The sequence below is a fragment of the Lynx rufus genome, unplaced genomic scaffold, assembly GCF_022079265.1.
Source record: "Lynx rufus isolate CCGP_SWC_20201006 ecotype Redwood Valley unplaced genomic scaffold, mLynRuf1.p SCAF_15, whole genome shotgun sequence".
Classification (NCBI taxonomy): Eukaryota; Metazoa; Chordata; class Mammalia; order Carnivora; family Felidae; genus Lynx; species Lynx rufus.
The window spans coordinates 42,423,101-42,437,511 of NW_025814829.1; the positions used below are offsets into that span (position 1 = coordinate 42,423,101).

Below are 14,411 nucleotides of genomic sequence, written 5' to 3' on the forward strand. Positions count from 1 at the left end.
GAGAGGTCAAGAGGACGAACTGACCCCAAGATTCTGAATGGACACCCCCCAGAGGGCCTTGGCTCTCGACCTCCATGGCTGCCTCAGTCTCTGAGGCTCCTAGCCCAGGAGCCCGAGGACAGACCTGTAAGGCCACATCCTATCCCGTCTTTGTTTGCTGCCCTCAGCGCTGCTGTCCGGACCCCGCTGGCCAACATAGGACACTGGGCACGAGCTCCTGCCTATTCTGGGAAGTGAGGCTCAATGGGGGGCAGGGAGTCGCTCACGCTCCTGGAGAATTCTGGGCTGTGCCCTGGCGAACGTGTCCTTGTTGCCTGCATGGCTGGTCCTTTTCTCCACGGCCCCACACACTCTTCCCCAAACCCTTCCCCACTCTTCCCTGGGCCTGCCCGTATTCCCAGTGCCCAGAGCCACACACTCCTTCCTCTTAACTCCAGTATCCTGACCTCCCCCAGGACAACACACCAACTGGACGGTCGGATGAGCAAGTTCACGCTGGTGGGCTGATGGAGAAGGGGGAGGCAGGATCCTACCAGGACATTTAGGAATCCAGTCTAGGCTAATTACTGGGGCTCCCTTCAAACGAAAATTCTCTAATTTATTTACAGGGGAGTCTGGGACCGAGAGTACAGGAGTGGGGAGAGGAAGGAAGCCCTCTGGGGAGGCTTAGCCCTGCCCATTGTCCTGAGGGGGAAGGCCCCACTGGGTGTCTTTGTATCGGGAGGGAACCCAGCTGTTAAGTGGACCCACAGCATCACCTTCCACAGGGGATGGGCTGACCTCCTCAGGGTTCTCTGCCTCAGCCAGAAGCTGGGGGTCAAAGGGCAGACATTAGCATGCCTCCGGGCCCTGTGCTCATCTGAGTTCAGCTGGTCTCAGGAGCAGATTTCTGGGAGAAGTTGAGAAAGGCAGATGTTCACCTCCAGACTCAGCCCATCCCCTCCTTCACCTCCCTTCTAGGTCTAGGCCTTACTGCCTGGAATCTGCCTGGGATGTTTCAGGCACCCCGGCTTTCTTTTCTCAAAGATGCTCTCACTCTCACTAATACGGAAATCACAGGTAGCTGGATGTCAGAGTGGGACTCTTCTTAAAATTTTTTTTTTAATTTTTATTTGGTTTTGAGAGAGCGCAGTGGGGGAAGGGCAGAGAGAGGAGGACAGAGGATTCAAACGGGGCTCTGCACTGGCAGCAGTGAGACTGATGTGGGGCTTGAACTCAGGAACTGCGAGATCATGACCTGAGCCGAGGTCGACGCTCAACTGACTGAGCCACCTAGGCGCCCCCTTATCTAAGTCTGATTGAGATGCCAATTGATAGAAATCAGAAGACTGAAGTAAGGTTGGGACAGGTCCCTCTTCCCTGGCCGAGAGCAGGGAAGTGTACATGGGAATGTCAAAACGTCTGTTTCAGGATCCAAGAAACTTTCTCCCACTTTGTAAAATACAGATGGGCCAAAAATTTGGAGAAGATTTGGTGCAGAAGATTTCCTTGACAAGAGCTGTTGCTGAGCCATGAAATCTTCACTCTAACCCCCAAGGGGCGGGGCCGAGGGGCAGGCAGAGGTTGGCTGTCCTGCGTCCTGTCCAGTAGGGCCACCTGGAGGCACGAGAAAAGCCCAGTCCACCAGGCTGGAGCTGGACATCCTGACGCCTGGGGGCTGGGCAAGGAGTCGCAAGGGCCTCCTGGGACAGAGAGATGTGTTTGCCTGGGGCAAAGGGGCTGCCGGAGAGAGGGGCCCAGCAGGGACCCTCAAAAGTGCCCACAAAAAACATCCACAAAAGCAAGAGCCCAGGAGGCTTCCCCGGCTCTCTAACCAGCAAGAACTCCCCATTCAATCTGGCAGCTAGTGAAACAGCAGCTCTTGGGGGCAGCGGGAGGAAGGCAAGAGGTGGGGGAGTGTGACAGCAGAGGGACACGGCCCATCTCCCCAGTTGCTTCCAGCCCAAAGCAGATCCAAACTGGCAGAAAGGAGGAGCATAATACTGTCAATTGTTCAATGATTCCAATTTCTAAGTTGAGTCTGTAGCTACAGCTGAGAGGCACCACAGATTATCACCTAAGAGTGGGTGACCAGCAATGGGACTGGCCCAAGTTTTTATCTAGGGGCAGGGGGAGATTTCTTCCACTGAATACATTTTAACATGAAGGGATTCTCAAAGGAAAAAAAAAAAAAAAGCCAAAGTTGTTCGTTGAGCACAAATCATGCAATATGCACGTTTAACCTATTAGTTACTGACAGAAAAACACATGGAAATGGAAGGACTCTAAGGGATCTGGCCCGGTTTTCTATTTTCTAGATGAAGAAACCAAGTTCAGAGAGGACAAGTGACTGGCTTAACCACACACAGCAAAATAGAGGTGGAGCAGGAGAGGCACTGGGAGTGGAGCCTCCTGGCCCCAGGCCAGGGCCCTGCCATTAGGCTGCTGTCTCTCCTTCCAGAAGATCTGCACTAACTACACCAGGATCCACGGTGTCCTGAGGCAGGGTCTCTCAAATCAGCTTGACGGTAACAATCACCTGAGTCGGGTGTTAAAAGACGGAGAGTCCAGACCTACCGAGGCATCTCCAGAGGAGGGGCTCGGGGACCTGCCTTTTTTACAGGTTTGAGTCTTCCCATCTGGCCCTTTTAGGAAATGATGTAGGAACGAAGGTCTTTGGGAGGACTTCAGGCAGCAGGCAGCAAGGAGGCAGGTGACTTTGCAGAGTCTGTAGCATCATCTGACGCCCATAAGATTGGCTCCGGATTCTGTGTCCTTTGGGCAAGTGGGCCAGGAGGCAGGAGGAAGAGGGAGGTGCGGAAGAACCAGGGTACCTGGCAACCCTGGGTGGGGTGGGGCCAACAAAGACGCCAGGGTGGGGGATCTTAAAGGCCATTCTTCTGGTAGAGGCCGGTGGGGGGATTAACGGCCAACCTGATAGGACGTGCTGGGAAGTGAGTGTCCCACTCCTCACAAGGCCAAGTGCCTGTGCTGTGTCTGAAGGGCCCCTGCCCTGAGTGACTTCAGCTCACTGACGCAGGGTCACCTCCTCGCTGCCTGAGCGATGCTGGCAGGAGACGCGGCCACAGTTGGCAGCCGTACATGTAATTAACGACCGGCTGCCCCTGCTCCCCACTCAGCCCCCCTAGGAGCACAAGTTAATTGAGTGGGGCCTAAGCACCACTGATCTCAGTTTCTTCTGAGGCAAGTAAGCCTTCTCCAATCATTTATTAACTCATGAAATTGACACAGCAGGTTAGCAGCCCTGGAGAAAAGGAACAGGTTTTTTGCCTTGTTACCAGACTTCCTAGACTGCAATCCTCACGCGAGGTTGGCAGAGGGAATCGGAGGAAGGGTTTCCTTTTACCCTGACTGTGCTTGTGGCCATTGGCAGGCCCATATCCCCAGGATGAAGGTGTGAAGAACGATGGCCAGATGGGTTCCTCCGTGCCCAATACATAGGTAATGATGGCCCCACAGAGGTGTGTGCTATTTGAGAAGAGGCCTCTGTAGGAGATACAAAGAACCCTTGCAGGGGTGCCTGGGTGGCTCAGTTTGTTAAGCATCCGATTCTTGAGTTCAGCTCAGGTCATGATCTCAGGGTTCTTGAGATCCAGCCCTGCACCGGGCTCTATGCTTACAGCACAGAGCTCCCCTCCCTCCCCTGCTTGCAAGCACGTGTGCATGCATGTGGTGTCTCTATCTAAATAAATAATTTTTTTAAAGGGACCCCTTGCTAATCATCAAGGGGATAAAGGGAACCTGGATGTAGTAACAGGCAATGGACAGGTGGTTTTCAAAAGAAGTAACCAAAAAGGCTAACAGGAAAGTGAAGAGATGCCCAAACTCATGACTATCTGAGAAAGACAAATTGAAACCACAGTACACTCTTACTTTACGCTGGTAGGACTAGCAAAAATTAGAGAGCTGGATAATGCCAAGGATCCGAGCATCTGCAGGAATGCAGGGACACTGCGGGAGGGGCGTAGCAAGAGCAGCCACTGACCTGGTGTTACTTCGTCATATTAAGTTCACAGATACCCCACGAGAAGCGATTCCGCGCCTGAGTCTATGTCCCCAAAATTTCTCAACACGTCCACAAGGGGGTCATGTGTGAAAGATGTTCATGGCTGTGTTGTTTATGGAGGCAGAAAACTGAAGCAAGCTCAGTGATCATCACTGGGGAGTGGAGAAGTAAAATCAGGGATGACGCCTCTGTGGAAGGCAACAGACCAGAGGGGCCATAGCAACAACCGTACATCTTAACACAGCGCTAAGTGAAAAACAGACAAAAAACCCCCAAACAAACAGTGAGATGTAAAATAGCGCCTACATAAACTTAAAATCCAAGCTTACAGATCAACAGTTCACATGTTCAAGAACACACACCAAAACAATGGATCTCATTAAGTGTTAGAATGGCCGCCGATGGAAGGAGTTGAACAGGACTGGAAGAAGAGACAAGCAAATAACGCAAGAGAGGGGCCTGGCACAGACCCATGGTAAGTGGTAATGTGCTATGATTGCACGCAGCATAATTATCTTCACCGTCTGCATCTGAGGTCCAACTTGAACAAAGGGTAAGGAAAGAAAGGGGCTTTGACCACCTCCAGGAAGCCTTCCATGATGCACTTAATGTTGCACACTTTTGGTTAGCCTTCCTATTTGTCCCCAGACAACTATATTTGTTCATACACTCGTGTCCTGTGGGGGTGTACTTTGCTTCCTTCATTAGATTACAGACCATTTGAGGGCACAGACTTGGAATCCTGTGTCTTCGTAAAGCTCCACTCCAACTGCTTGATGTTCTGTACATTCCAAACATGGAATGACCAGCTCTAATGGGGAAGTTGCTTTGTATGCAGAGTGCTATTCCAACACACAGCCGGGTGTTCTGGGCTCATCCGCCGCAGGTAGTTGTAGGAGCACCAGGCTACGAGGGCCAAGATTTGCGCTTAAGTTCTACTTTCTAGGCTCCCTGCGGTGACTTTGGATAATTGATGATCTCTTTGAGGTTCATCTGCAAAATGAAAGTAAATGACACACCTTCCCTCACAGAGTAAGGATTATGGGAAAGGGGGTGTTATTTTAAATTACGCCAGCTTCGAAGGAGAGTGGATGTTGTTCCAAGGACTCAGGGTCCCTGTGGTCCTCTGCTGCCAACAGAAGAGATGGCCCTTCGCTCTCACTTGTCCCTCAATGAGTTGGCCATGTCAAGGTTTGGAAATAGACGTGGTAAGAGCTGGACCACTCGACATAAGAGTTAAGAGAGTTTATTGAGGTGTAAGGTAGCAGGTAGGCCAGAGAGGGAGGGATGGGAAAGAAAGGAGATCCAGAAAAAATGACTGAGTCTGGGGGGCTTCTGTTGAGTCTCTTGGCCAGTTAAAAATCCCGGCAGTTGGTTAGTGCCAAAGGAGGTCTCGAAGTTTTTTGCAGTGTCTTCTCAAATTGTCGGTAACTCACAAATGTGAATGATATTCTTCTCATTAGTGGCAATAGTTTGAAGAGGCTGAGCTCAGGCTCGGATCGGTGGAATGCGGATGACGCAGTAAGGACCAATTCAGCAGACGGGGCTGAGCAAGGAGTATCTAGACCCTTACAACGCAAGACCCCAGCTCCTATGTGAGTCACGCCTCTCAGATCAAATGTGTCCTGAGGTTCCCGATCGTGACCTTGACTAGCATTCCAGCTGGGACCTCTGTGTCTCAGACTCATGGACACCCTATGTCATTCTCCTCATTTATTCTCCACTTACTATTATTAGTAGTAGTTATTATTTGTAGTATTAGTAGTAGTTATTAAGCACGGTGCCCGGCATTGAGTTTTGCCTCAGGAACACAAACATGATAAGACAGAGCGCCCTCGAGGAGCTCACGGGGAGAGGGGGGTGTTGTAAACAGTGGGGGACATGGTCTCAGGCCCGGTGGTTGGAAGGCCCGGGCTGACTGCAGTCCCTATCGGACCACCACGGTGCTTGAGCCTGCAAACTCCCTGGAACAGGCAGAGCTCCGGACCAGTGTCCGGGGGTATCAGTAAGCGTTTACTGCAGATAAATAGCAAAGATGGGGGGGAGGGGCTGCTCCTCTCAGCCCAGGGCTGACCCAAAGGACCCGTGGTCCCTCAGTTACGACTGTGCGGGTCATGGAAACCGGGCACAGAAGTGCAGAGCATCACATGGGCACCCCCAGTGCCCCCTGTCCCAGTCTATAGCCGTCCTGAGCTCTCCTCCCGCAAACCCCCATTGTGCTTATAGTCTGTACACACAAGTGGGACTTAATTACGTGTCACTTTGGATGGCTATTTTGGACAGATGACCCTTGTCTCTGCAGCTCTTGAAATCAGGGTCACCGATTGTGGTGGATCTGTTCTCTCTGCCACAGGGAGACGGGTGCAGAGGCCAGTAAACTTGTTAAGGGTGTGGCTTCCCTTAGACTTGGCTTTGTTTCCCTTTCTGCCTTTCAAAACAATGTTCATCACTGCTTACAGAATTTCCCCGGGCTTCGTCTTGTTTGATCTCCAGGCATGGCAGTTTTTTGACTTATTCTACAGAAAACAGTAAGTTCAGAAAAGCCATGGATGCAGCTAATTCCGGGAGCGCCGGGACACCCTGCTGGCACTGTTCTTCCACGACCAGCGTGGGTTTTGTGGGAACATGCAGAGTGGCCCGTGTCTGTGCTACCCCAGCTCTTCTGAGCCCACATTCCATACTCTCTCCCGGCCTGACCGTTTGCAGGAGGGAAGGAGGCTCCATTGGCCTCCGTAAAGTGCGTGGTTCTGCATCATAGACGTGCGTTTCTCTCCATCTGTATTTGATGTCTACCATTGTTCAGAAGGTGTTCTGAGATCCCCAGGCACCAGGCCTCCGGCCTGATGACTGCTAAACAGGCTTGTTAGGAAAGGCAGAAGTGTCTGTGGGGTTTGTTTCTCCTCTCTAGCAAGATGTCAGCTGGCTGGAAGAGATCCAAATAAGAACACAGGCCATGCGAGGGACGGAGAGCTTGTTTTTTGAGGCCAGATGGCGATAAGGAGAGCATGGCATTAGGACTGAAAAGGCAGCCAGAGGGAGCTAGACTGTAAGAGACTGGTCATTGACCCACAGTCGTCAAAGCAGGGGAAGAAGAAGTGGGAGGGTTTCCAAGGGAGGTGGGATTTGAAATAGGGATAAAATTGGACTGAGGGAAATTTAGACCAAATCCAAGACAAATCTCACAGGACATAAGCAAGTGTAACAGAGGTTTGGAAACTGTTAACTCATGTCGCACAGAGAGGCTTGGGAGCATCACAGAGCTGGTCTCCTCTCCTGACCCCCAGTCCAGAGGACAGGGCCTATTTCTGCACCTGTCGGGTGTGACTGGGCCAGACTGAGGGCAGGACGGGGGTGGGACATCCAGGGCGGAATGGGGCAGCTTCTGGGTTTGGGGACCTTAAAAAAATGCAGCAGAATTTATGCAGAATCCTTGAATCATTTTAAAGAAAACATTCTAAAATGGGCAAGAGCACCCGGGGAGGACTCTCAGAAGTCCAGGCACAGGAGATCAGGTGAGGGAGACGGCAGGCCTCTGCTGCCACGGGTGTGGCCCTCTATGGAAGCCACGGAAGCCCAAACCCAGGGCTTCAGCAAGGGCTCTGGGCAGAACCCCACCGGCAAGCCGGGCACAGACACAGCAGGTCTGTGAGAGGGCCAGCAGAATCTGCAAGGAAGGCATGTGACTGCATCAGAACAAAACCATCCCCTTGGCCACACGGGCTGGAGCTCCCACCCTTAGTGAGCAGGAAGGGGGAGCTCACCTCCAGACATGTCTCATCGTCTTAACAGTGGATGTGCACATCCTCAAGGCCACTGCACCCCACAATATACAGGGTTCCTGCTCCATATTCTGGGTCTAGTAATTCTCAACTAACGCTTTGCATGTCTTTGTGAACTGCCAAGGTAAACTCTTCCGCCAAGTGACCTGCTTGACTAGTCCAGTCAACATCCTAGCACGTAGAGGGAGCAAAACTCAGGAAGCAGCGTCTGGATCTCAGTGAATCGTATTTCTGGCTGAGCTACATACTCTGACTTATCTGACAGTGGTCGTCTTGCGATGGTTCCTTCAGCTGAATCTTGATCCCTTTGCACCTTGTGGATGGGGTCGAGGGTGGGGGGTTTACAGATTCTAAACTGCAGGTTTCTAACTCTTCCCCCAGAAATAAAGATTAAGGAGGGGGCGCAGGGGGACTGAAGGTGGCCAGTTTACCCTTCAGGGAAGCCTCCAGGATAGGTTGATCCAGAGAAGCCAGAAAACAGGTTAGGAAGATTAGAAAGAGCAACTTCATGCTTTTTTTGTGTAACGGGAAAACAGGTTAAGGTAAAATATTTATAGGCTTTCTCCTCCTCTACTTTCTGCTAAGCTATGTCTACTGGCTCATCTCTTGGAGTGGGCAGAGTTGGGGTAAAAGAGAGGCTGGGAGGTCCCATGCTATTTGAATTTATGGGAGCTAGACAGGTCAGAGTACTGACCTGAATACACTTGGACGATGAGAGGACAGGAAGAGAGATCCAGGAGCCAGTGTGAAAGGCATTTGAAAAGCATGTTGGAAGGACAGACAGAACAGGAGGCTCAAGGTGGCCATCATATGTGTGAGATACAGGGAGAGCAGGAGACGGGGGAAGATGAAATGTTGAAGTTTTTTTTTAATATATATTATGAATACAATTTCTCCCATTGGGATCTTCCCAAAATGTGCATTAAAGGTTTAAATTGCTCTCCAAATTTTTTTTTTTTTTGCATATTGGATTTGAATTTCCTGGAATGAGACACCTCGAAGAGACTGAGACAATGTGATAATTTTTTTCTTTCCTTTAGTGGGTTATAATCATAAAGAAATACTACTTGGTCTGAAGAAAAATAATCAGTAGCAATTTAGTTACATCAGCACCACTTTGGGTAAAGTTAGAAAGAAAGAGACAGCTAGATTAGCATTTATGAACTTCCAAAACTTTAAGCTTGTGTGTGTGTGTGTGTGTGTCTGTGTGTGTGTTTCTAGTTTCCAGAGAGGCAGTGTATAGCTTTTGTCAGATATCAGAGAGCACTGTGACCTCAGAGAGGTTAAGGACTACCAAGTGAGATGAGGTACAGGGAGAATGTATAAGAAGGGGATGGCTAAGAAGACAGCAGCTGCAAAAATAAAAATAAAAATAGAACGGAAGCAAGGAAGGAAGGGAGGGACGGACGGAGAGAGGGAGGGGGGTTTCTGTCCAGGAAGACTCCTGTCTTCCTCTACGGGTCGAGGAAGGAAGAATAATTACATTTAAATCAGGTATGAACGGTCAAGACAGGAGGTCATTTCCACAAGCAAAAACAAGCCAAACGGAAGAAAAAACTAAAAAGACACAAAGACAGGGATTTGGTAGGAATCATGAAGGATACACAATTCCTCAAAATGTTCCTGGCAGGTGACCCCTCTGGGACAAGGCAGCAGAGCACATCTGAGTCTCTGACATTTTTTTAAGCCCCAAATGGATTAAACGTCCTTTAAAAAGACCTCCTTCTATGTCAATGATCACTTCTTAATTTCATTCATTTTTCCTACTTGTTATTTTGTGCTTTTCTTATCAATTTCTCTTTTTTCTCCCAGTTCTTTATGTACCTCTCAAGATACATTGCACAGGCACGTTTATCTTTATGCCAATGGGAAGATATTATAAACTCTGTTCTACACATTTTTTTCTGTGTGCCAATATATCATATATATCTTGAATATCATTTCGTATCAGTAGAAGGCAGTCTCCCTTCTTACTTTAACAGCTGCATTGTAGTCTATTAAAATGTAGCCCTGTAATTTATTTAACCTGCCCTTTACGCATGGATTCCTATGTCATTTCCAGTCTTTTGCTACTACAAACAATTTTGCAAAGGACATCTTTGTACGACTGTCTCTACATCACACATGAGTATACCTGCAGGATGACGCTTAGAAGTGACACGCCTGGGTCAGGTGTGTGTCTGTATTGCTCATTCTGGCAGGCATTGTCAAAACTGCCCTTCAAAGAGACCGCACCGCATTTATACTCTTACTGGGAATGTATGCTGGTGCATTTTCTCACATCCTCGCAAACAATCTATGGAGGTATAATTCACAACTCTTAACCACGTTCTTTGAAAAACTACTGACTAGGCATATTAACACTTGCAGTGTCATAAATACTGTAAGTATTTTTCTACTCTGGGAAAGTTTTCCTACTAGGAAGTTTTCTTGCACACAAGTTTACGTAAGGCATTTTTCATTTTTTCAATGTAAGTCTTCACCCAGCATAGATCTGTTTCATACTCCTAGGATTTCAGTTTTAGTATATTTTTTTAGATAGAGAACCAATTCTGCCAGTTGAGCCTAATTTTCTTAAACTAAATTATCATCTTGTGTACATATTATGCACACATTATATTAATTTCAGCCTTATTCATATACAGGTCTATTTCTGAATTTGCTACTCAGAAATTAATTAATTTAATAATTAATTATTAATAAACCCCACTATTTTATTAAGCTGCTTCGTAATACATCTTAACAGCCGGTAAAACTATATTTTAACTTTTTATTGAAATGCAACATACGGCAAGTATGCAAATCATAAATAAGCATCCTGATGAATCTTCTCACGTGGAACACACCTGTGTAAGCTGCACCCTAGAAGCTTCCCTTGGAGCTTTGGTTCATGGGCCTGCTTTAACTCTGCTGGGTGGCACGAGAGTCCAGACTTTCTCGTGGCCGCCAACTCCTTTGCTGCTAACTCTTGGGCTATAGCTTCTTACACGATGGCTCAGGGCCTCATAACAAGAAGCCACGGTAGAGAAGATTGTTGTGGCTGGACTATGATAAGAAAGAAATCTGGGCTCTGCTCTAAGGCTTTTCCACCAGAAAGGGCACTGAACCATCATCAATGAACAGAAGGGAAAAGTGACTGAAGCCTTTACCCTCAGTTTCTTCTCATCAACAGCAAGAAGAGCTGTTCCACTCCCTTTTCAAACGTCGCCATCCGGGCCAGTGCGATGGGGAGTATCTGGGACACAGTCCCCTTGAGTGGGCTGGGGGCTGTGGGTGAGTCCAGGGGCTCCTTACAGAGAGCTGTCAGGGGAGGACATCCAGCCCCAAATCAGAGCTGGTCTGGGTAACACTGTAAAATCATTTCTCTACTGCGGACAGGGGAATCCTTATGGGTGATGCTGTATTTCAGAAGATATTTTTCCTTCTTGAGTTTAGACTGAACTGTGAGAATTATTTGACCTTGGAAGGTATGTTATATGAGTGTGGGTGTGCATGCGCATGTTTGAGCCAATACTAGTGCTCTGGAGAACTACAGTAGGCATCTCTGCACATCACGTTGCCTGAGAGAGACAGAGAGAGAGAGACAGATGTGGGGTGCCAAAGCCCAACTCTGACCGCCCCGCCCCAAGTGCCCACCGTAACTCTACACTGACTGGCTCAGACTCTGTGAAATGGACTGCTGGCAAACCGTGTCCTTGCATTGCCGTGGAGGGACAGGGGGACAGATCCTAAGGAAAGATCAAACCTTGTGAGTCACAGATGGGAAGAATGGTCCCTTCTGAGAAAGAGAGACAGAGGAGGACGAAGGGGGAAATAACTTGCTTTCTATCCCTTTAGATTATAGTATCTGACTGGCCAGGCTCCGTATCCATTTAAATCCCCCTCTGCCCTACAGAAGTCACCCTTCTAATTATTCCCTACCTGCCAATCAAATCTGTTCCGCACCAGAGCCTCGGGGGCAGGAGGGTGGAAGGCTGGGCCACCAAAGGAGAGGTTGCCTTCTCCACTCCACTGTTTCGTGGAGGCTAATGCAGCACAGCATCAGAAGGACAGAGACCCTGGAGTCCCCGGGGAAGAGCCACCACAGTGCAGCAGCCGAGCATGGCAGCGAGAGGAAGAGAAGGAGCATACCATGAGGAAGAGAAGACAGCTAGTGGCCGTCTTGTGACCAGATGTGACCAGGTTCCCTGTTTTCTTCAATTTCCGAGAGGAGGTGTGAGGCCAGGAGAGAGGGGTGAGGGTAACAGATGAAAGAAGATGAGCTGAACACTTCCTGTCTGTTTGCTCAAGCTGGTTTGCCCCCAAGGGTCAGTTATGACAGATTTGTCTCTCTTCTAAAGACATTTTCTCAAGTCTCAAGATAGCATAGCATCCAAGGCCCTTCTTGCTCAGCTACCTGCCGGGACAGGTAAGCCTCCAAATCTGGGACCTGGGCCTTCCATGTGGTAATGTAGGGACCCAGGGTCCTCCCATTTAGTGACTCTGCCTGCAGCCATCCGGACAGAGAAGGGTGGGGGAATCACGGCAGGAAGGGTTTTGTGGGCCAGACCAGGAAGCCATGCACGATACTCCCGCCCACATGCTGTTCACAGGCCCTGCCCAACTGCACGGGAGGCTGGGAGGCATAAAGGGGGGTATGTGCCCAGGAGTAAGGAGGAACACAGTCCCTAACTTCTAATCCATCTTTATTTCTTGGCATTATCTCTTTGTACTTTTGCTCCAAAAATACCGAAATGCATCCTAGGTAAGCCAATCTCTCTCAATGCTTCTCCATCCTTCTATATACTGTTCTGTCTTCCTAGGCCACCTTCTCCACCATGATCTATTTGGCAAATTTCAATTTCTCCTTGAGGAATCAGCTCAGGAACCCCTCCTGTTCCTTTTAGGTGTTCCTTGACTCGTCTAGGCAGACGTAATCACTTCTTATTCTCGACCTTATGGAAACCTCCTTCATAGCGCTGGCATAATTTATAATTGTTTTTAATCGTCAAAAAAACCTGCCTCCTTTGCTAAACTGCAAGTCTAGTGCAAGCAGGAATGTTTTTTAATGTTTATTTATTTTTGAGGGGGTGGGGGGAGGGAGAGAGCACACAAGTGGTAGGGGGCAGAGAGTGAGGGGGACAGAGGATCCAAAGCAGGCTCTGCGCTGACAGCAGCGAGCCTCATGTGGGGTTCAAACTCACAGACCACGAGATCATGGCCTAAGCCAAAGTCAGATGCTTAACCGACTGAGCTACCCAGGAGCCCCTAGGAATGATGTTTTTATCCTGTACCTGTTTAGGGGAGTGCCTCGAACAAAAACGACTCAGTAAACACTCACTGACTGAATGAACAAAAGAGCATCTGCCCCTAGTTTTCTTTTTCTTCAGGCTAAGTGCTCTCATTTCCTTCTACCTTTCCCCAAGCAGCACGGCTTCCAGTTTCTCACCATCCTTGTCTCCATCTTCAGAGTGAGCCCCAAGTTGCCTACATCCATCAGAAGATGTGGAGCCACAGATGTGAACAGGGCCCTCTGGCCTTGAACTGACTGGCGCTGATTCACTGGGCCGACTTTGCCCCCTTGCTTGACAGTAAAGTCCACAGCAGATGTGGGACAGGGCCTCAGCTCTGGCCACAGACCCTTCTTTCCTCTTGGAATACTTCCCCCCCACCCCACCCCCATCCAGGCACATCTACGATCTCATCCAACAATCGTCCATTCTAATAGAACATTTTAAAGACCTTGGAGGAGGGATGTTAAGTTTAGATGCATAAGGTATTGCTGGGTAATGTGGGGCTTTGGAAATTACGCCAGATACTTCTAGGTCCATAGATAGGGACAGTCACTTTGCAGCAGATTTTCTCGCCTAATGTGGGAATCACTTGAGCAGCCTCTTCTTGTCATATAAATACAAATGACTGGTATGGTGGATGGAGTGCAATGTCTATTCCATCCTCCTTGCCTGTCTTACTGCAAGGCCACGGCTAGAATGCTAAAAGTGATGTTTTCCAGACTCTCTTGTATCGAGGGTTCTGGACAACTTAAAGTGTAGCCAACCAGATGCACTTGTGCGAGACTTGGAAAGTGGAAGTGAGGCAGACGCTGCTTTTCTGCTGCTTCTGCTGGCAAGTTAAGACATGGAGTTTTCTGGAGCAGGGTTATCAGACATCTCAGGGTCCCTCAAGAGGCAGGGCGAGTGGCGTCTATTTTTTGCACTAGTGGATCCGGCAGGATCCACGCGGTTCTGGAGCCAACAGTTGTGGTGGCAGCTTCCTGATCTCTGGATTATAGCTCAGGCCATGTGCAGCTATGGCCAGCAGCTACAGTGTCCGCTTCATGATCCCTCAGCTTCCCGACGTGGTGCTATTATTCCAGGAGTCACCTGTAGGGGCTCAGCCCAGATCCTGCCCCTTAGATCTGCCAATGATTTGTAAGCACCTAATCCCCTGTATTAAATACATCTTTCTTGAAATGGATGGAATGAAATAAAACAAAAATAAAGACAACGAGAAAAAGGAAAATAATTCTAAAAAATGGGTAGAGTGATTTCTGGTTTTTGCAGCCTGATCCAATGAGTAGGCATCCACTGACCTCCAGGAAAGGTCACCCAAACATTCTGTGGCTTGAAAAAAACTGTACCTCTCTT

General features: G+C 48.9%; 1 protein-coding gene across 4 annotated transcripts in view; it reads right to left on the minus strand.

Moving 5' to 3' along the window:
- The window catches only part of FAM163A (family with sequence similarity 163 member A), a 101,102-nt gene that overhangs the window by 11,491 nt on the left and 75,200 nt on the right, over positions 1-14,411 (minus strand). The gene's annotated exons all lie outside the window — the stretch shown is intronic.